The 22,589-nt window shown below is 44.4% G+C and overlaps 3 non-coding genes across 3 annotated transcripts; all 3 read right to left on the bottom strand.

Moving 5' to 3' along the window:
* Positions 1–470: 470 nt before the first annotated feature.
* LOC138361097 (5S ribosomal RNA) lies at positions 471–589 on the bottom strand. The gene has a single exon (XR_011226781.1). It is a non-coding gene; the product is annotated as a 5S ribosomal RNA (ribosomal RNA).
* Positions 590–8,632: 8,043 nt separating this feature from the next.
* On the bottom strand, positions 8,633–8,751 carry LOC138361098 (5S ribosomal RNA). Its single transcript, XR_011226782.1, has one exon. It is a non-coding gene; the product is annotated as a 5S ribosomal RNA (ribosomal RNA).
* An 8,048-nt stretch (positions 8,752–16,799) lies between these two features.
* LOC138361099 (5S ribosomal RNA) lies at positions 16,800–16,918 on the bottom strand. Its single transcript, XR_011226783.1, has one exon. It is a non-coding gene; the product is annotated as a 5S ribosomal RNA (ribosomal RNA).
* Positions 16,919–22,589: the final 5,671 nt, after the last annotated feature.

Below are 22,589 nucleotides of genomic sequence, written 5' to 3' on the forward strand. Positions count from 1 at the left end.
TGATATTGTAGCCTTTTAAACAGAAAAGATTTGTACATACAAATACTTTTAAATTATCATTTATTTGTGGAAATGGCATTTACGTCATTAAATTGATACCTCAGCATCAAGTGTCCTGCAGTGGTCCAGTGGTAAAGTGTATATAAGTGATGCGTATTCTTGGAGTTGCGAGTTCAAACCCGGATTAAGCTATATATATATATATATATATATATATATATATATATATATATATATATATATATATATATATAATATACAACATGTTTTGTTTTGGTTGTTTGTTTTTGTATAAAGCCTCACACACTATATTAAGCGAGTTTGTTTTAAACATGACATACATATTAATTCATTTTACCAGGCCTTATTCCACACAACTCCGTGAATTTCCCGTGGAGCCAGCCAGCCAGCCAGCCAGCCATTCAAACAAAAACAAACGAAACAAAACAAAACAAAACAAAAAACATTATTGCCAACAGCATTTGGTGTTCCCAGGCGGTCACCCATCCAAGTACTAACCAAACCCAACGTTGCTTAACTTCGCTGATCGGACGAGAAGCGGTGTTCTCAACGTGGTATGGCCGTTGGCATGAGACTGCCTACACATTGTGGCTAATAACCAACTCTTTTTAGTCATCACGGCAGGATACGGACCTTCTTGTGGTGTCTTAATGGTAATTGTATCCTAACATATTTTTGTCTCCTTGGCATGGATATTTAACATCGTTTATTCAGTCTTGGGTTTATGTTCTTTCGCCATTTACAGACATTTTACATCTACCTACTTCCTCAGCCTACCCTGCCAATTTCTAATGAATTTGTGGATTTTCTTTTGTAATACATACATGTGTGTGCTCATCTGCTCTTCAGTTTTTATGATATTTGTCTCATCTGTCCTGCTTTATGATACTTTTACAAAGAACATGAACAAATGCTTCTATTTTAGAGAAGATATGGGATCCAGGTTTCGGAGCCGTAAAACCAACCGTCGTGATTGGTGGACGAGTTGCCAGGTTGCAGCTTCTGTACCGTGCCGGCACATAAATAGGTTCGGCTCAAGCGGCGGCAGCATCATTCCCCCGTGACTGTCTGAGCGTCTCTCATCACCTTGGTTATCTCATCATCATCATGGTAGAAGCAAAGCCTACCAAGAAGGCTGCGGCTGCTGCTGCTGTGGTGGCCACCACCAGGAAACCTCGCGTCCAGGTTGCTCACCCGAAAACTAGTCAAATGGTTCTAGCCGCGGTCGCAGCACTCAAAGACCGTAAGGGCTCGTCTCTACAAGCAATCAAGAAGTACGTTGTTGCCAACAACAAAGTCGAGGCTGCCAAGATCGCCATTTACATCCGAAGATTTCTCAAGAAAGCAGTGGCTGACGGCATTCTTGTTCAGACCAAGGGAAGTGGAGCTAGTGGATCATTCAAGCTGGCCGTAGCAGAGAAGAGGGCCGTTCTAACTCCCAAGAAAGCCACCACAACCAAGAAACCATCTACAGCAGCAAAGAAGGCCGTGGTAACTCCCAAGAAAGCCGCCACAAGCAACAAACCACCTACAGCCTTGAAAAAGAAGCAGCAGCAGCAGCAGCTTGTTGTTGGGAACAAAAAGCCCAAAATAAAGAGAGCTTCAAAATCTCCCAAACCACCCAAGGCAAAGAAAGCTGTCAAGAAAACAACAAAGGCAAAATAAACGACGACATGCAAGCAGCATGAATACACATGACAATAAACATCCAGGCCTCCCCCCTCAGTGGAGGGGCCTCATATGATTCCAAAAAGAGTTTAGTTTTGTAGACAAATAAATCATTACTTTTGGGGTAGATTTACTCTGTATATTATATATATATATATATATATATATATATATATATATATATATATATATATATATATATATATATATATATATACACATACATGGGTGAGGTGATATGGTACCAAAGTTTTTGGTGAGGTGATTGACATTTACACAAGATAAAACACGAACCAATGGGAATAAAAACATAAGAATGGAAGTAACTGCAGAAGGCCTATTGGCCCATAACACAAGCACTTCCTCTTGATGCTTCTATATTGGTTCGGAGTCTTGAAGCTATAATATATATATATATATATATATATATATATATATATATATATATATATATATATATATATATATATATATATATATATATATATATATATATATATATATATATATATATGCACACAAAACTAAATAGTCTTGTTAGACAAATTGCCCCTATTAGAGGCAAGTTGACTAACAAGCCGAATGACTGCAATTGTTTTGAATTTGAGTTAAATCTAACATAGAAATGTAATCAAACCTAACCTAACCTATGCTAACCCAAGCTAAGCTAACCTAACCTAACCTAAGCTAACCCAAGCTAAGCTAAGCTAACCTAACCTAACCTAACCTAACCTAACCTAAGCTAAGCTAACCTAACCTAACCTAACCTAACCTAACCTAACCCAGCAATTCATGATCTTAATATAATACTGTTAATTGGATAAACCAATTTGGAAAGAAATGTTCGAAAATAACAAAATTAACTGTGCTTGTTAGGAAAATTGGGCCTTGCATACTTGTCCCAATAGTGTGGTTCTCGCTTTTAGGTACGACATAAACGTATACCTAAGTTGAGAGAGAAAAAGATTCGCACTCAAACATGCATATCGATTGCCAGTCCTGAATTCTGGGTAGATATTCGTGTCCTCCCTTTTCATTTACCATCATTTGGATACTATCAAAACAGCTCTGAGAAGGATAAAATGAATAAAACGGGTAGCTCACTCATGTAAAAAGGAAGAGTTGGGAAAGATCTCTCTCTCTCTCTCTCTCCCCCTCACCCCCCCCCCCCACCAATGATCCTGCTCTGCTAGTATATAACGTAACAAACCTTCCCCCCCCCCCTCCCTCCCCAATCAGAGTCCCTTTAAGCATGCGAGGATAAAAAATAGATTTCATAAGACCCAATGTGCTAGCTGATATCAAAACAATTTATGTTATCGTCTATTAAGCCCTTCAGTAAAAAAGTATAGGGACCTAATTAGGTCCCGTTTTGAGGTGGTGGTGGGTGGAATCGATGGATTAGCCAAGCTCTTATCCGCCGAATCCGTAGAGGGTACGACCCTGGCGCTTCAGAGCGTACACCACGTCCATGGCAGTGACGGTCTTCCTCTTGGCGTGTTCCGTGTAGGTTACAGCATCACGGATGACGTTCTCGAGGAACACCTTCAGGACGCCACGGGTCTCTTCGTAGATGAGACCCGAAATACGCTTCACGCCGCCACGACGAGCTAAGCGACGAATAGCGGGCTTGGTGATGCCCTGGATGTTGTCACGTAGCACCTTACGATGACGCTTGGCGCCACCCTTTCCGAGTCCCTTGCCTCCCTTGCCGCGTCCAGTCATGGTGTTGAAGTTGTGTGAATCGAATTGACGAATGCCCGCACGATTTCCCGACTATATCCCATCAAGCGGACGTACTAGTAGCATTGCAACTCCTGCCTGCCCTTACTTTACGCTTGTGGTCGAGTAGACACGGCTTTCTCACAACGCTTTCAAAACTGCAGTTGCCTACTCGTCTGTTTCACGTCCCTGTGAAATGACTTTTGCACAAATCCAAAAAATAGAGCAAAATCAGCGATAATAGTGATTGAGGTGAGCCGCCTGTTGGCTGCAGCCAGAGGAAGGAGGGGAGGGGCAACGGGGTGACGTAGGCGAGTCGAGCAGCCAATGGCGCTCGAGCAAGCGCCTCGAGACGGCGTATATAAGCAAAAATTTTTCGGCGCCGGCCATCACAAACCACAGTTGTTCACCATGGCTCGCACCAAGCAGACTGCTCGCAAGTCCACGGGAGGCAAGGCTCCTCGTAAGCAGCTGGCCACCAAGGCAGCACGCAAGTCTGCTCCTGCCACAGGGGGTGTGAAGAAGCCTCACCGTTACAGGCCCGGAACGGTCGCCCTGCGTGAGATCCGTCGTTACCAGAAGAGCACCGAGTTGCTCATCAGGAAACTTCCCTTCCAGCGTCTGGTGCGCGAGATTGCCCAGGACTTCAAGACCGATCTTCGCTTCCAGTCGTCTGCCGTCATGGCTTTACAGGAGGCATCCGAGGCTTACCTGGTCGGTCTCTTCGAGGACACTAACCTCTGTGCCATCCACGCCAAGCGTGTCACCATCATGCCAAAGGACATTCAGCTTGCTCGCCGTATCCGTGGAGAGCGTGCATAAGCTAAATCGACCACCCTAGTATACACCAAACTCGGCCCTTCTCAGGGCCAAAATATCCTTCTAAGGAGATTTCAGACATTCCTAGCATAATTTAGGTGTCATACATACATGTGATATCAATAAATCAAGTCATTTGTAGTACAACCTGTTCTCTTACAAACAAAACGCCGTCGCTTTTCACTCTTATGCACTGTCAAGGATCACCCCCCCCCCCAAAATAAAAATTGTCATACTGTACTAGAAATAAAAGCAGCTTGTATAAGTGACATATACTGTCCAGTCCTGTTTTATTCTGTTTTCGGTCCTCTGGCTTAATCTGTTAAGTTAGGAGATGACATTTTAAATTAACCGTTTTCTTGACATTTTCAAACCTAAGAGGGTGGCCTGCATAGTAATCCTAATGTGGAACATAACAATGAATCTCTAATCTCTAGAAAAAAGATACCGAGTGCTTATATGTGTTGAGAGAGAGAGAGAGAGAGAGAGAGAGAGAGAGAGAGAGAGAGAGAGAGAGAGAGAGAGAGAGAGAGAGAGAGAGAGAGAGAGAGACACACAGACAGACAGACAAGACAGACAAGACAGACAGACAGACAGACAGACAGACAGACAGACAGACAGACAGACAGACAGACAGGCAGGCAGGCAGGCAGACAGACAGACAGACAGACAGACAGACAGACAGACAGACACTGAGAGAGAGAAACACACACAGACAGTTTCATAAATATTCTCATTTTATAGCTATTTGCTTTCAGTGACAGAGGTTTTTGTTATAATAGTATTGGTGTCTAACACTCACAATCTCTTTAGAAATTAAAGTGTGGCTCCAATGGAGCCGAGTTTGTTGGTTTGAGGCCAAGCCACCACCACAGGGCAGTAAGTAAGCCGTTTACTTGGAGGAGGTGTACTTGGTGACGGCCTTAGTGCCCTCAGAGACGGCGTGCTTGGCCAGTTCTCCGGGCAACAGGAGCCTTACAGCCGTCTGGATCTCCCGACTGGTAATGGTGGAACGCTTGTTGTAGTGGGCCAGGCGAGAAGCCTCGGCGGCGATGCGCTCGAAGATGTCGTTCACGAACGAGTTCATGATCGACATGGCTTTGGAAGAGATACCAGTGTCGGGGTGGACCTGCTTCAGCACTTTGTAGATGTAGATGCTGTAGCTCTCCTTCCTCCTGCGCTTCTTTTTCTTATCGCCCTTGGCAATGGCCTTCTGGGCCTTTCCGGCCTTCTTGGCAGCCTTTCCAGATGCCTTGGGTGGCATGATGATGCTCGTGCTGGCTGGCGTTGCGATACAATAATGAACTTTTGCGCGAGGCGAGCTTTCCTTTTATATCCCGCTCGCGACTCAGCTCAGAGCGGGTCGCGTGGCGGAGCGCGCTGATTGGTCAGTGGCGGGCTCCCTTGATCCTGAGCGGGGTATATAACACGAAGCTCGATCTGCGGGGCGGCATAAAACACCACAAACCCACAACAGCAGCAGCAATGTCAGGACGCGGCAAGGGAGGCAAAGTGAAGGGCAAGTCAAAGTCTCGCTCCAGCAGGGCCGGACTTCAGTTCCCCGTGGGCAGAATTCACCGTCTGCTGCGTAAGGGCAACTACGCCGAACGCGTCGGTGCTGGCGCTCCTGTCTACCTGGCAGCCGTCATGGAATACCTCGCTGCCGAAGTTCTGGAGCTCGCCGGTAACGCCGCACGTGACAACAAGAAGACCCGTATCATCCCACGTCACTTGCAGTTGGCCATCCGCAACGACGAAGAACTCAACAAACTTCTGTCTGGCGTAACCATTGCACAGGGAGGTGTTCTTCCAAACATTCAGGCAGTTCTTTTGCCAAAGAAGACAGAGAAGAAGTAAGCACTTCTGCCACCCACCACGACAAATACCATAACCAGGCTCCATCCGGAGCCACACACACTTTAATAGAGAGATTCAAGTAGACAATCAACTTTCAAACATTAATAATAACATTTATATTGATTTCATTTGGAATGTGTACATAACAAACAAACAAACAAAACAAAATTATAGGGGATATTCAGCATCACTTGGAATATTAACCAATCATATAAATCCAATATATATTTTATATTTTACTTTAAGCGAGGAATTCATATTCTATCAATTTTTAATCATACAAATGAACAAAAGCAATTCTTCACTAGACGTAACGAATGAATAAATGATCAAGGTTTTAATGTGTTTCATGAATAAATATATATATATATATATATATATATATATATATATATATATATATATATATATATATATATATAATATAATATAATATAATATATTATAATACTTGTGAACCAGAATATGTTTGAGCAGCAGCGATCGTGCCATTGGCCGAAGTGCAACAATTCAAATAATTTAAAGGGCCTGCTCGGGTATATAAGAGAGGCTGGGAGACTGGGGCCGGTGGTGGGTGATGGGTGATGAGTGATGGTGTGGTGTGGTGTTGTTAAGAGTTGATTTACGGCCAGCCAGCCAGCTGCAGCCAAGGCAGGGCAGGGCAAGGCAAGGCAAGGCAAGGCAAGGCAAGGCAATAACAGGACAGGACAGCCAAGGCAAGGCAAGGCAAGGCAAGGCAAGGCAAGGCAAGCAGGCGGGCGGGCGGGCGGGCGGGCGGGCGGGCGGGCGGGCAGCCAGCCAGCCAGCCAGCCAGCCAGCCAGCCAGCAGCCAGCCAGCCAGCAGGCAGGCAGGCAGGCAGGCAGGCAGGCAGGCAGGCAGGCAGGCAGCCAGGCAGCCAGCCAGTCAGCCAACCAGCCAGCCAGCCAGCCAGCCAGCCAGGCAGCAGGCAGCCAGCCAGCCAGCCACTCCCACTTTGTATTTATATGCATTCAATTTATATTCAAACATTATATATGTTAAGGGCCTAGTTTTAGTGTTTATTTTAAAAATGACAAACATCGAGTCGTTTTACCAGTCCTTTAGCGTTAACGGTGATGCATTTTAAAACTGAACAGAAATCACCTTTTCTGGATATATCAAATATCGAATCCGCTTAATGTGCCTACAATTCAATCATTCAAAAAATACATAATTTACATCATGCCTTTTCATAGAACAGACAATAAGATTTGAGACAATAAGAACTTTAGTTTTATAACTAAAGTTGCACAATTATACCAACTCTATGGTGGCTGGGTGGTAAGGTGTGTGGCTGGTGTTTTGGAAGTCGCGAGTTCAAACGACCCAATGGGAGTACTTTTTTTTTTTTTTTTATGCCATACAATCTTCCTAGTACTATTATGTAGGTGTGTGTGTGTGTGTTTTTATTCATTCTTTGGTTTTATAGATGACATACATATTGACTCCTTTTACCGGTCCTTAATTAGGCTCTGGGGAAGCAATGGTGGTGGTGGTGGTGGTGCATTTAAAACTAAACCAAAAATCACCAGTTCTGGACGCGTCAAATATCATATCCGCTTAATGTGTCTACAACCTAATTACTTAAAACTACACTATTTAATTCATTCATATCACGTGCATATTGGTCATTATGCTCATACAACCGACATAACAATTTATTTTCATTATTAGAATCATACATTTCATCAAGTAATACAGATACAAAGAGATTTTCTTTCTGAGAAGACCGTTAGTATTGGCTGGCTGGCAGGCAGGCAGGCAGGCATTTGAGGGTTATTATTTCGCCTGTTGATTGGGGGGAGGGTTGATGTGTTAGGGGGTTTTCGGTTAGGTGTGGTGGTGGTGATTGGTGGTGATTGGTGGTGGTGGTGATTGGTGGTGATTGGTGGTGAGTAGTGGTGGTGGTGGTGGTGGTGGTGGTAGTAGGTGGGAGGGGGGGGGGGGAAGGGGAATGATGGTCTGTGGATTCCTTCTCCGTACCCCTTACATATAAGCAAAAACATGCCTTCCTGTGGGTATAGAAACATTAACACAAATTATATCAGTAACTGATATTGTAGCCTTTTAAACAGAAAAGATTTGTACATACAAATACTTTTAAATTATCATTTATTTGTGGAAATGGCATTTACGTCATTAAATTGATACCTCAGCATCAAGTGTCCTGCAGTGGTCCAGTGGTAAAGTGTATATAAGTGATGCGTATTCTTGGAGTTGCGAGTTCAAACCCGGATTAAGCTATATATATATATATATATATATATATATATATATATATATATATATATATATATATATATATATATATATATCAACATGTTTTGTTTTGGTTGTTTGTTTTTGTATAAAGCCTCACACACTATATTAAGCGAGTTTGTTTTAAACATGACATACATATTAATTCATTTTACCAGGCCTTATTCCACACAACTCCGTGAATTTCCCGTGGAGCCAGCCAGCCAGCCAGCCAGCCATTCAAACAAAAACAAACGAAACAAAACAAAACAAAACAAAAAACATTATTGCCAACAGCATTTGGTGTTCCCAGGCGGTCACCCATCCAAGTACTAACCAAACCCAACGTTGCTTAACTTCGCTGATCGGACGAGAAGCGGTGTTCTCAACGTGGTATGGCCGTTGGCATGAGACTGCCTACACATTGTGGCTAATAACCAACTCTTTTTAGTCATCACGGCAGGATACGGACCTTCTTGTGGTGTCTTAATGGTAATTGTATCCTAACATATTTTTGTCTCCTTGGCATGGATATTTAACATCGTTTATTCAGTCTTGGGTTTATGTTCTTTCGCCATTTACAGACATTTTACATCTACCTACTTCCTCAGCCTACCCTGCCAATTTCTAATGAATTTGTGGATTTTCTTTTGTAATACATACATGTGTGTGCTCATCTGCTCTTCAGTTTTTATGATATTTGTCTCATCTGTCCTGCTTTATGATACTTTTACAAAGAACATGAACAAATGCTTCTATTTTAGAGAAGATATGGGATCCAGGTTTCGGAGCCGTAAAACCAACCGTCGTGATTGGTGGACGAGTTGCCAGGTTGCAGCTTCTGTACCGTGCCGGCACATAAATAGGTTCGGCTCAAGCGGCGGCAGCATCATTCCCCCGTGACTGTCTGAGCGTCTCTCATCACCTTGGTTATCTCATCATCATCATGGTAGAAGCAAAGCCTACCAAGAAGGCTGCGGCTGCTGCTGCTGTGGTGGCCACCACCAGGAAACCTCGCGTCCAGGTTGCTCACCCGAAAACTAGTCAAATGGTTCTAGCCGCGGTCGCAGCACTCAAAGACCGTAAGGGCTCGTCTCTACAAGCAATCAAGAAGTACGTTGTTGCCAACAACAAAGTCGAGGCTGCCAAGATCGCCATTTACATCCGAAGATTTCTCAAGAAAGCAGTGGCTGACGGCATTCTTGTTCAGACCAAGGGAAGTGGAGCTAGTGGATCATTCAAGCTGGCCGTAGCAGAGAAGAGGGCCGTTCTAACTCCCAAGAAAGCCACCACAACCAAGAAACCATCTACAGCAGCAAAGAAGGCCGTGGTAACTCCCAAGAAAGCCGCCACAAGCAACAAACCACCTACAGCCTTGAAAAAGAAGCAGCAGCAGCAGCAGCTTGTTGTTGGGAACAAAAAGCCCAAAATAAAGAGAGCTTCAAAATCTCCCAAACCACCCAAGGCAAAGAAAGCTGTCAAGAAAACAACAAAGGCAAAATAAACGACGACATGCAAGCAGCATGAATACACATGACAATAAACATCCAGGCCTCCCCCCTCAGTGGAGGGGCCTCATATGATTCCAAAAAGAGTTTAGTTTTGTAGACAAATAAATCATTACTTTTGGGGTAGATTTACTCTGTATATTATATATATATATATATATATATATATATATATATATATATATATATATATATATATATATATATATATATATATATATATATATATATATATATATATATATACACACATACATGGGTGAGGTGATATGGTACCAAAGTTTTTGGTGAGGTGATTGACATTTACACAAGATAAAACACGAACCAATGGGAATAAAAACATAAGAATGGAAGTAACTGCAGAAGGCCTATTGGCCCATAACACAAGCACTTCCTCTTGATGCTTCTATATTGGTTCGGAGTCTTGAAGCTATAATATATATATATATATATATATATATATATATATATATATATATATATATATATATATATATATATATATAATATATATATATATATATATATGCACACAAAACTAAATAGTCTTGTTAGACAAATTGCCCCTATTAGAGGCAAGTTGACTAACAAGCCGAATGACTGCAATTGTTTTGAATTTGAGTTAAATCTAACATAGAAATGTAATCAAACCTAACCTAACCTATGCTAACCCAAGCTAAGCTAACCTAACCTAACCTAAGCTAACCCAAGCTAAGCTAAGCTAACCTAACCTAACCTAACCTAACCTAACCTAAGCTAAGCCCTAACCTAACCTAACCTAACCTAACCTAACCCAGCAATTCATGATCTTAATATAATACTGTTAATTGGATAAACCAATTTGGAAAGAAATGTTCGAAAATAACAAAATTAACTGTGCTTGTTAGGAAAATTGGGCCTTGCATACTTGTCCCAATAGTGTGGTTCTCGCTTTTAGGTACGACATAAACGTATACCTAAGTTGAGAGAGAAAAAGATTCGCACTCAAACATGCATATCGATTGCCAGTCCTGAATTCTGGGTAGATATTCGTGTCCTCCCTTTTCATTTACCATCATTTGGATACTATCAAAACAGCTCTGAGAAGGATAAAATGAATAAAACGGGTAGCTCACTCATGTAAAAAGGAAGAGTTGGGAAAGATCTCTCTCTCTCTCTCTCTCCCCCTCACCCCCCCCCCACCAATGATCCTGCTCTGCTAGTATATAACGTAACAAACCTTCCCCCCCCCCCTCCCTCCCCAATCAGAGTCCCTTTAAGCATGCGAGGATAAAAAATAGATTTCATAAGACCCAATGTGCTAGCTGATATCAAAACAATTTATGTTATCGTCTATTAAGCCCTTCAGTAAAAAAGTATAGGGACCTAATTAGGTCCCGTTTTGAGGTGGTGGTGGGTGGAATCGATGGATTAGCCAAGCTCTTATCCGCCGAATCCGTAGAGGGTACGACCCTGGCGCTTCAGAGCGTACACCACGTCCATGGCAGTGACGGTCTTCCTCTTGGCGTGTTCCGTGTAGGTTACAGCATCACGGATGACGTTCTCGAGGAACACCTTCAGGACGCCACGGGTCTCTTCGTAGATGAGACCCGAAATACGCTTCACGCCGCCACGACGAGCTAAGCGACGAATAGCGGGCTTGGTGATGCCCTGGATGTTGTCACGTAGCACCTTACGATGACGCTTGGCGCCACCCTTTCCGAGTCCCTTGCCTCCCTTGCCGCGTCCAGTCATGGTGTTGAAGTTGTGTGAATCGAATTGACGAATGCCCGCACGATTTCCCGACTATATCCCATCAAGCGGACGTACTAGTAGCATTGCAACTCCTGCCTGCCCTTACTTTACGCTTGTGGTCGAGTAGACACGGCTTTCTCACAACGCTTTCAAAACTGCAGTTGCCTACTCGTCTGTTTCACGTCCCTGTGAAATGACTTTTGCACAAATCCAAAAAATAGAGCAAAATCAGCGATAATAGTGATTGAGGTGAGCCGCCTGTTGGCTGCAGCCAGAGGAAGGAGGGGAGGGGCAACGGGGTGACGTAGGCGAGTCGAGCAGCCAATGGCGCTCGAGCAAGCGCCTCGAGACGGCGTATATAAGCAAAAATTTTTCGGCGCCGGCCATCACAAACCACAGTTGTTCACCATGGCTCGCACCAAGCAGACTGCTCGCAAGTCCACGGGAGGCAAGGCTCCTCGTAAGCAGCTGGCCACCAAGGCAGCACGCAAGTCTGCTCCTGCCACAGGGGGTGTGAAGAAGCCTCACCGTTACAGGCCCGGAACGGTCGCCCTGCGTGAGATCCGTCGTTACCAGAAGAGCACCGAGTTGCTCATCAGGAAACTTCCCTTCCAGCGTCTGGTGCGCGAGATTGCCCAGGACTTCAAGACCGATCTTCGCTTCCAGTCGTCTGCCGTCATGGCTTTACAGGAGGCATCCGAGGCTTACCTGGTCGGTCTCTTCGAGGACACTAACCTCTGTGCCATCCACGCCAAGCGTGTCACCATCATGCCAAAGGACATTCAGCTTGCTCGCCGTATCCGTGGAGAGCGTGCATAAGCTAAATCGACCACCCTAGTATACACCAAACTCGGCCCTTCTCAGGGCCAAAATATCCTTCTAAGGAGATTTCAGACATTCCTAGCATAATTTAGGTGTCATACATACATGTGATATCAATAAATCAAGTCATTTGTAGTACAACCTGTTCTCTTACAAACAAAACGCCGTCGCTTTTCACTCTTATGCACTGTCAAGGATCACCCCCCCCCCCCAAAATAAAAATTGTCATACTGTACTAGAAATAAAAGCAGCTTGTATAAGTGACATATACTGTCCAGTCCTGTTTTATTCTGTTTTCGGTCCTCTGGCTTAATCTGTTAAGTTAGGAGATGACATTTTAAATTAACCGTTTTCTTGACATTTTCAAACCTAAGAGGGTGGCCTGCATAGTAATCCTAATGTGGAACATAACAATGAATCTCTAATCTCTAGAAAAAAGATACCGAGTGCTTATATGTGTTGAGAGAGGAGAGAGAGAGAGAGAGAGAGAGAGAGAGAGAGAGAGAGAGAGAGAGAGAGAGAGAGAGAGAGAGAGAGAGAGACACACAGACAGACAGACAAGACAGACAAGACAGACAGACAGACAGACAGACAGACAGACAGACAGACAGACAGACGACAGACAGACAGGCAGGCAGGCAGGCAGACAGACAGACAGACAGACAGACAGACAGACAGACAGACACTGAGAGAGAGAAACACACACAGACAGTTTCATAAATATTCTCATTTTATAGCTATTTGCTTTCAGTGACAGAGGTTTTTGTTATAATAGTATTGGTGTCTAACACTCACAATCTCTTTAGAAATTAAAGTGTGGCTCCAATGGAGCCGAGTTTGTTGGTTTGAGGCCAAGCCACCACCACAGGGCAGTAAGTAAGCCGTTTACTTGGAGGAGGTGTACTTGGTGACGGCCTTAGTGCCCTCAGAGACGGCGTGCTTGGCCAGTTCTCCGGGCAACAGGAGCCTTACAGCCGTCTGGATCTCCCGACTGGTAATGGTGGAACGCTTGTTGTAGTGGGCCAGGCGAGAAGCCTCGGCGGCGATGCGCTCGAAGATGTCGTTCACGAACGAGTTCATGATCGACATGGCTTTGGAAGAGATACCAGTGTCGGGGTGGACCTGCTTCAGCACTTTGTAGATGTAGATGCTGTAGCTCTCCTTCCTCCTGCGCTTCTTTTTCTTATCGCCCTTGGCAATGGCCTTCTGGGCCTTTCCGGCCTTCTTGGCAGCCTTTCCAGATGCCTTGGGTGGCATGATGATGCTCGTGCTGGCTGGCGTTGCGATACAATAATGAACTTTTGCGCGAGGCGAGCTTTCCTTTTATATCCCGCTCGCGACTCAGCTCAGAGCGGGTCGCGTGGCGGAGCGCGCTGATTGGTCAGTGGCGGGCTCCCTTGATCCTGAGCGGGGTATATAACACGAAGCTCGATCTGCGGGGCGGCATAAAACCACCACAAACCCACAACAGCAGCAGCAATGTCAGGACGCGGCAAGGGAGGCAAAGTGAAGGGCAAGTCAAAGTCTCGCTCCAGCAGGGCCGGACTTCAGTTCCCCGTGGGCAGAATTCACCGTCTGCTGCGTAAGGGCAACTACGCCGAACGCGTCGGTGCTGGCGCTCCTGTCTACCTGGCAGCCGTCATGGAATACCTCGCTGCCGAAGTTCTGGAGCTCGCCGGTAACGCCGCACGTGACAACAAGAAGACCCGTATCATCCCACGTCACTTGCAGTTGGCCATCCGCAACGACGAAGAACTCAACAAACTTCTGTCTGGCGTAACCATTGCACAGGGAGGTGTTCTTCCAAACATTCAGGCAGTTCTTTTGCCAAAGAAGACAGAGAAGAAGTAAGCACTTCTGCCACCCACCACGACAAATACCATAACCAGGCTCCATCCGGAGCCACACACACTTTAATAGAGAGATTCAAGTAGACAATCAACTTTCAAACATTAATAATAACATTTATATTGATTTCATTTGGAATGTGTACATAACAAACAAACAAACAAAACAAAATTATAGGGGATATTCAGCATCACTTGGAATATTAACCAATCATATAAATCCAATATATATTTTATATTTTACTTTAAGCGAGGAATTCATATTCTATCAATTTTTAATCATACAAATGAACAAAAGCAATTCTTCACTAGACGTAACGAATGAATAAATGATCAAGGTTTTAATGTGTTTCATGAATAAATATATATATATATATATATATATATATATATATATATATATATATATATATATATATATATATATATATATATATAATATAATATAATATATTATAATACTTGTGAACCAGAATATGTTTGAGCAGCAGCGATCGTGCCATTGGCCGAAGTGCAACAATTCAAATAATTTAAAGGGCCTGCTCGGGTATATAAGAGAGGCTGGGAGACTGGGGCCGGTGGTGGGTGATGGGTGATGAGTGATGGTGTGGTGTGGTGTGGTGTTGTTAAGAGTTGATTTACGGCCAGCCAGCCAGCTGCAGCCAAGGCAGGGCAGGGCAAGGCAAGGCAAGGCAAGGCAAGGCAAGGCAATAACAGGACAGGACAGCCAAGGCAAGGCAAGGCAAGGCAAGGCAAGGCAAGGCAAGCAGGCGGGCGGGCGGGCGGGCGGGCGGGCGGGCGGGCGGCAGCCAGCCAGCCAGCCAGCCAGCCAGCCAGCCAGCCAGCCAGCAGGCAGGCAGGCAGGCAGGCAGGCAGGCAGGCAGGCAGCCAGGCAGCCAGCCAGTCAGCCAACCAGCCAGCCAGCCAGCCAGCCAGGCAGGCAGGCAGCCAGCCAGCCAGCCACTCCCACTTTGTATTTATATGCATTCAATTTATATTCAAACATTATATATGTTAAGGGCCTAGTTTTAGTGTTTATTTTAAAAATGACAAACATCGAGTCGTTTTACCAGTCCTTTAGCGTTAACGGTGATGCATTTTAAAACTGAACAGAAATCACCTTTTCTGGATATATCAAATATCGAATCCGCTTAATGTGCCTACAATTCAATCATTCAAAAAATACATAATTTACATCATGCCTTTTCATAGAACAGACAATAAGATTTGAGACAATAAGAACTTTAGTTTTATAACTAAAGTTGCACAATTATACCAACTCTATGGTGGCTGGGTGGTAAGGTGTGTGGCTGGTGTTTTGGAAGTCGCGAGTTCAAACGACCCAATGGGAGTACTTTTTTTTTTTTTTTATGCCATACAATCTTCCTAGTACTATTATGTAGGTGTGTGTGTGTGTGTTTTTATTCATTCTTTGGTTTTATAGATGACATACATATTGACTCCTTTTACCGGTCCTTAATTAGGCTCTGGGGAAGCAATGGTGGTGGTGGTGGTGGTGGTGCATTTAAAACTAAACCAAAAATCACCAGTTCTGGACGCGTCAAATATCATATCCGCTTAATGTGTCTACAACCTAATTACTTAAAACTACACTATTTAATTCATTCATATCACGTGCATATTGGTCATTATGCTCATACAACCGACATAACAATTTATTTTCATTATTAGAATCATACATTTCATCAAGTAATACAGATACAAAGAGATTTTCTTTCTGAGAAGACCGTTAGTATTGGCTGGCTGGCAGGCAGGCAGGCAGGCATTTGAGGGTTATTATTTCGCCTGTTGATTGGGGGAGGGTTGATGTGTTAGGGGGTTTTCGGTTAGGTGTGGTGGTGGTGATTGGTGGTGATTGGTGGTGGTGGTGATTGGTGGTGATTGGTGGTGAGTAGTGGTGGTGGTGGTGGTGGTGGTGGTAGTAGGTGGGAGGGGGGGGGGGGGGAAGGGGAATGATGGTCTGTGGATTCCTTCTCCGTACCCCTTACATATAAGCAAAAACATGCCTTCCTGTGGGTATAGAAACATTAACACAAATTATATCAGTAACTGATATTGTAGCCTTTTAAACAGAAAAGATTTGTACATACAAATACTTTTAAATTATCATTTATTTGTGGAAATGGCATTTACGTCATTAAATTGATACCTCAGCATCAAGTGTCCTGCAGTGGTCCAGTGGTAAAGTGTATATAAGTGATGCGTATTCTTGGAGTTGCGAGTTCAAACCCGGATTAAGCTATATATATATATATATATATATATATATATATATATATATATATATATATATATATATATATATATATATACAACATGTTTTGTTTTGGTTGTTTGTTTTTGTATAAAGCCTCACACACTATATTAAGCGAGTTTGTTTTAAACATGACATACATATTAATTCATTTTACCAGGCCTTATTCCACACAACTCCGTGAATTTCCCGTGGAGCCAGCCAGCCAGCCAGCCAGCCATTCAAACAAAAACAAACGAAACAAAACAAAACAAAACAAAAAACATTATTGCCAACAGCATTTGGTGTTCCCAGGCGGTCACCCATCCAAGTACTAACCAAACCCAACGTTGCTTAACTTCGCTGATCGGACGAGAAGCGGTGTTCTCAACGTGGTATGGCCGTTGGCATGAGACTGCCTACACATTGTGGCTAATAACCAACTCTTTTTAGTCATCACGGCAGGATACGGACCTTCTTGTGGTGTCTTAATGGTAATTGTATCCTAACATATTTTTGTCTCCTTGGCATGGATATTTAACATCGTTTATTCAGTCTTGGGTTTATGTTCTTTCGCCATTTACAGACATTTTACATCTACCTACTTCCTCAGCCTACCCTGCCAATTTCTAATGAATTTGTGGATTTTCTTTTGTAATACATACATGTGTGTGCTCATCTGCTCTTCAGTTTTTATGATATTTGTCTCATCTGTCCTGCTTTATGATACTTTTACAAAGAACATGAACAAATGCTTCTATTTTAGAGAAGATATGGGATCCAGGTTTCGGAGCCGTAAAACCAACCGTCGTGATTGGTGGACGAGTTGCCAGGTTGCAGCTTCTGTACCGTGCCGGCACATAAATAGGTTCGGCTCAAGCGGCGGCAGCATCATTCCCCCGTGACTGTCTGAGCGTCTCTCATCACCTTGGTTATCTCATCATCATCATGGTAGAAGCAAAGCCTACCAAGAAGGCTGCGGCTGCTGCTGCTGTGGTGGCCACCACCAGGAAACCTCGCGTCCAGGTTGCTCACCCGAAAACTAGTCAAATGGTTCTAGCCGCGGTCGCAGCACTCAAAGACCGTAAGGGCTCGTCTCTACAAGCAATCAAGAAGTACGTTGTTGCCAACAACAAAGTCGAGGCTGCCAAGATCGCCATTTACATCCGAAGATTTCTCAAGAAAGCAGTGGCTGACGGCATTCTTGTTCAGACCAAGGGAAGTGGAGCTAGTGGATCATTCAAGCTGGCCGTAGCAGAGAGAGGGCCGTTCTAACTCCCAAGAAAGCCACCACAACCAAGAAACCATCTACAGCAGCAAAGAAGGCCGTGGTAACTCCCAAGAAAGCCGCCACAAGCAACAAACCACCTACAGCCTTGAAAAAGAAGCAGCAGCAGCAGCAGCTTGTTGTTGGGAACAAAAAGCCCAAAATAAAGAGAGCTTCAAAATCTCCCAAACCACCCAAGGCAAAGAAAGCTGTCAAGAAAACAACAAAGGCAAAATAAACGACGACATGCAAGCAGCATGAATACACATGACAATAAACATCCAGGCCTCCCCCCTCAGTGGAGGGGCCTCATATGATTCCAAAAAGAGTTTAGTTTTGTAGACAAATAAATCATTACTTTTGGGGATTAGATATTATCTGTATATATATATATATATATATATATATATATATACACATACATGGGTGAGGTGATATGGTACCAAAGTTTTTGGTGAGGTGATTGACATTTACACAAGATAAAACACGAACCAATGGGAATAAAAACATAAGAATGGAAGTAACTGCAGAAGGCCTATTGGCCCATAACACAAGCACTTCCTCTTGATGCTTCTATATTGGTTCGGAGTCTTGAAGCTATAATATATATATATATATATATATATATATATATATATATATATATATATATATATATATATAATATATATATATATATATATATATATATATATATATGCACACAAAACTAAATAGTCTTGTTAGACAAATTGCCCCTATTAGAGGCAAGTTGACTAACAAGCCGAATGACTGCAATTGTTTTGAATTTGAGTTAAATCTAACATAGAAATGTAATCAAACCTAACCTAACCTATGCTAACCCAAGCTAAGCTAACCTAACCTAACCTAAGCTAACCCAAGCTAAGCTAAGCTAACCTAACCTAACCTAACCTAAACCTAAGCTAAGCTAACCTAACCTAACCTAACCTAACCTAACCTAACCCAGCAATTCATGATCTTAATATAATACTGTTAATTGGATAAACCAATTTGGAAAGAAATGTTCGAAAATAACAAAATTAACTGTGCTTGTTAGGAAAATTGGGCCTTGCATACTTGTCCCAATAGTGTGGTTCTCGCTTTTAGGTACGACATAAACGTATACCTAAGTTGAGAGAGAAAAAGATTCGCACTCAAACATGCATATCGATTGCCAGTCCTGAATTCTGGGTAGATATTCGTGTCCTCCCTTTTCATTTACCATCATTTGGATACTATCAAAACAGCTCTGAGAAGGATAAAATGAATAAAACGGGTAGCTCACTCATGTAAAAAGGAAGAGTTGGGAAAGATCTCTCTCTCTCTCTCTCTCCCCCTCACCCCCCCCCCCCACCAATGATCCTGCTCTGCTAGTATATAACGTAACAAACCTTCCCCCCCCCCCCTCCCTCCCCAATCAGAGTCCCTTTAAGCATGCGAGGATAAAAAATAGATTTCATAAGACCCAATGTGCTAGCTGATATCAAAACAATTTATGTTATCGTCTATTAAGCCCTTCAGTAAAAAAGTATAGGGACCTAATTAGGTCCCGTTTTGAGGTGGTGGTGGGTGGAATCGATGGATTAGCCAAGCTCTTATCCGCCGAATCCGTAGAGGGTACGACCCTGGCGCTTCAGAGCGTACACCACGTCCATGGCAGTGACGGTCTTCCTCTTGGCGTGTTCCGTGTAGGTTACAGCATCACGGATGACGTTCTCGAGGAACACCTTCAGGACGCCACGGGTCTCTTCGTAGATGAGACCCGAAATACGCTTCACGCCGCCACGACGAGCTAAGCGACGAATAGCGGGCTTGGTGATGCCCTGGATGTTGTCACGTAGCACCTTACGATGACGCTTGGCGCCACCCTTTCCGAGTCCCTTGCCTCCCTTGCCGCGTCCAGTCATGGTGTTGAAGTTGTGTGAATCGAATTGACGAATGCCCGCACGATTTCCCGACTATATCCCATCAAGCGGACGTACTAGTAGCATTGCAACTCCTGCCTGCCCTTACTTTACGCTTGTGGTCGAGTAGACACGGCTTTCTCACAACGCTTTCAAAACTGCAGTTGCCTACTCGTCTGTTTCACGTCCCTGTGAAATGACTTTTGCACAAATCCAAAAAATAGAGCAAAATCAGCGATAATAGTGATTGAGGTGAGCCGCCTGTTGGCTGCAGCCAGAGGAAGGAGGGGAGGGGCAACGGGGTGACGTAGGCGAGTCGAGCAGCCAATGGCGCTCGAGCAAGCGCCTCGAGACGGCGTATATAAGCAAAAATTTTTCGGCGCCGGCCATCACAAACCACAGTTGTTCACCATGGCTCGCACCAAGCAGACTGCTCGCAAGTCCACGGGAGGCAAGGCTCCTCGTAAGCAGCTGGCCACCAAGGCAGCACGCAAGTCTGCTCCTGCCACAGGGGGTGTGAAGAAGCCTCACCGTTACAGGCCCGGAACGGTCGCCCTGCGTGAGATCCGTCGTTACCAGAAGAGCACCGAGTTGCTCATCAGGAAACTTCCCTTCCAGCGTCTGGTGCGCGAGATTGCCCAGGACTTCAAGACCGATCTTCGCTTCCAGTCGTCTGCCGTCATGGCTTTACAGGAGGCATCCGAGGCTTACCTGGTCGGTCTCTTCGAGGACACTAACCTCTGTGCCATCCACGCCAAGCGTGTCACCATCATGCCAAAGGACATTCAGCTTGCTCGCCGTATCCGTGGAGAGCGTGCATAAGCTAAATCGACCACCCTAGTATACACCAAACTCGGCCCTTCTCAGGGCCAAAATATCCTTCTAAGGAGATTTCAGACATTCCTAGCATAATTTAGGTGTCATACATACATGTGATATCAATAAATCAAGTCATTTGTAGTACAACCTGTTCTCTTACAAACAAAACGCCGTCGCTTTTCACTCTTATGCACTGTCAAGGATCACCCCCCCCCCCAAAATAAAAATTGTCATACTGTACTAGAAATAAAAGCAGCTTGTATAAGTGACATATACTGTCCAGTCCTGTTTTATTCTGTTTTCGGTCCTCTGGCTTAATCTGTTAAGTTAGGAGATGACATTTTAAATTAACCGTTTTCTTGACATTTTCAAACCTAAGAGGGTGGCCTGCATAGTAATCCTAATGTGGAACATAACAATGAATCTCTAATCTCTAGAAAAAAGATACCGAGTGCTTATATGTGTTGAGAGAGAGAGAGAGAGAGAGAGAGAGAGAGAGAGAGAGAGAGAGAGAGAGAGAGAGAGAGAGAGAGAGAGAGAGAGAGAGACAGACAGACACAAGACAGACAAGACAGACAGACAGACAGACAGACAGACAGACAGACAGACAGACAGACAGACAGACAGACAGGCAGGCAGGCAGGCAGACAGACAGACAGACAGACAGACAGACAGACAGACAGACACTGAGAGAGAGAAACACACAGACAGTTTCATAAATATTCTCATTTTATAGCTATTTGCTTTCAGTGACAGAGGTTTTTGTTATAATAGTATTGGTGTCTAACACTCACAATCTCTTTAGAAATTAAAGTGTGGCTCCAATGGAGCCGAGTTTGTTGGTTTGAGGCCAAGCCACCACCACAGGGCAGTAAGTAAGCCGTTTACTTGGAGGAGGTGTACTTGGTGACGGCCTTAGTGCCCTCAGAGACGGCGTGCTTGGCCAGTTCTCCGGGCAACAGGAGCCTTACAGCCGTCTGGATCTCCCGACTGGTAATGGTGGAACGCTTGTTGTAGTGGGCCAGGCGAGAAGCCTCGGCGGCGATGCGCTCGAAGATGTCGTTCACGAACGAGTTCATGATCGACATGGCTTTGGAAGAGATACCAGTGTCGGGGTGGACCTGCTTCAGCACTTTGTAGATGTAGATGCTGTAGCTCTCCTTCCTCCTGCGCTTCTTTTTCTTATCGCCCTTGGCAATGGCCTTCTGGGCCTTTCCGGCCTTCTTGGCAGCCTTTCCAGATGCCTTGGGTGGCATGATGATGCTCGTGCTGGCTGGCGTTGCGATACAATAATGAACTTTTGCGCGAGGCGAGCTTTCCTTTTATATCCCGCTCGCGACTCAGCTCAGAGCGGGTCGCGTGGCGGAGCGCGCTGATTGGTCAGTGGCGGGCTCCCTTGATCCTGAGCGGGGTATATAACACGAAGCTCGATCTGCGGGGCGGCATAAAACCACCACAAACCCACAACAGCAGCAGCAATGTCAGGACGCGGCAAGGGAGGCAAAGTGAAGGGCAAGTCAAAGTCTCGCTCCAGCAGGGCCGGACTTCAGTTCCCCGTGGGCAGAATTCACCGTCTGCTGCGTAAGGGCAACTACGCCGAACGCGTCGGTGCTGGCGCTCCTGTCTACCTGGCAGCCGTCATGGAATACCTCGCTGCCGAAGTTCTGGAGCTCGCCGGTAACGCCGCACGTGACAACAAGAAGACCCGTATCATCCCACGTCACTTGCAGTTGGCCATCCGCAACGACGAAGAACTCAACAAACTTCTGTTGGCGTAACCATTGCACAGGGAGGTGTTCTTCCAAACATTCAGGCAGTTCTTTTGCCAAAGAAGACAGAGAAGAAGTAAGCACTTCTGCCACCCACCACGACAAATACCATAACCAGGCTCCATCCGGAGCCACACACACTTTAATAGAGAGATTCAAGTAGACAATCAACTTTCAAACATTAATAATAACATTTATATTGATTTCATTTGGAATGTGTACATAACAAACAAACAAACAAAACAAAATTATAGGGGATATTCAGCATCACTTGGAATATTAACCAATCATATAAATCCAATATATATTTTATATTTTACT

Source organism: Procambarus clarkii, unplaced genomic scaffold (genome assembly GCF_040958095.1).
Source record: "Procambarus clarkii isolate CNS0578487 unplaced genomic scaffold, FALCON_Pclarkii_2.0 HiC_scaffold_180, whole genome shotgun sequence".
NCBI lineage: Eukaryota > Metazoa > Arthropoda > Malacostraca > Decapoda > Cambaridae > Procambarus > Procambarus clarkii.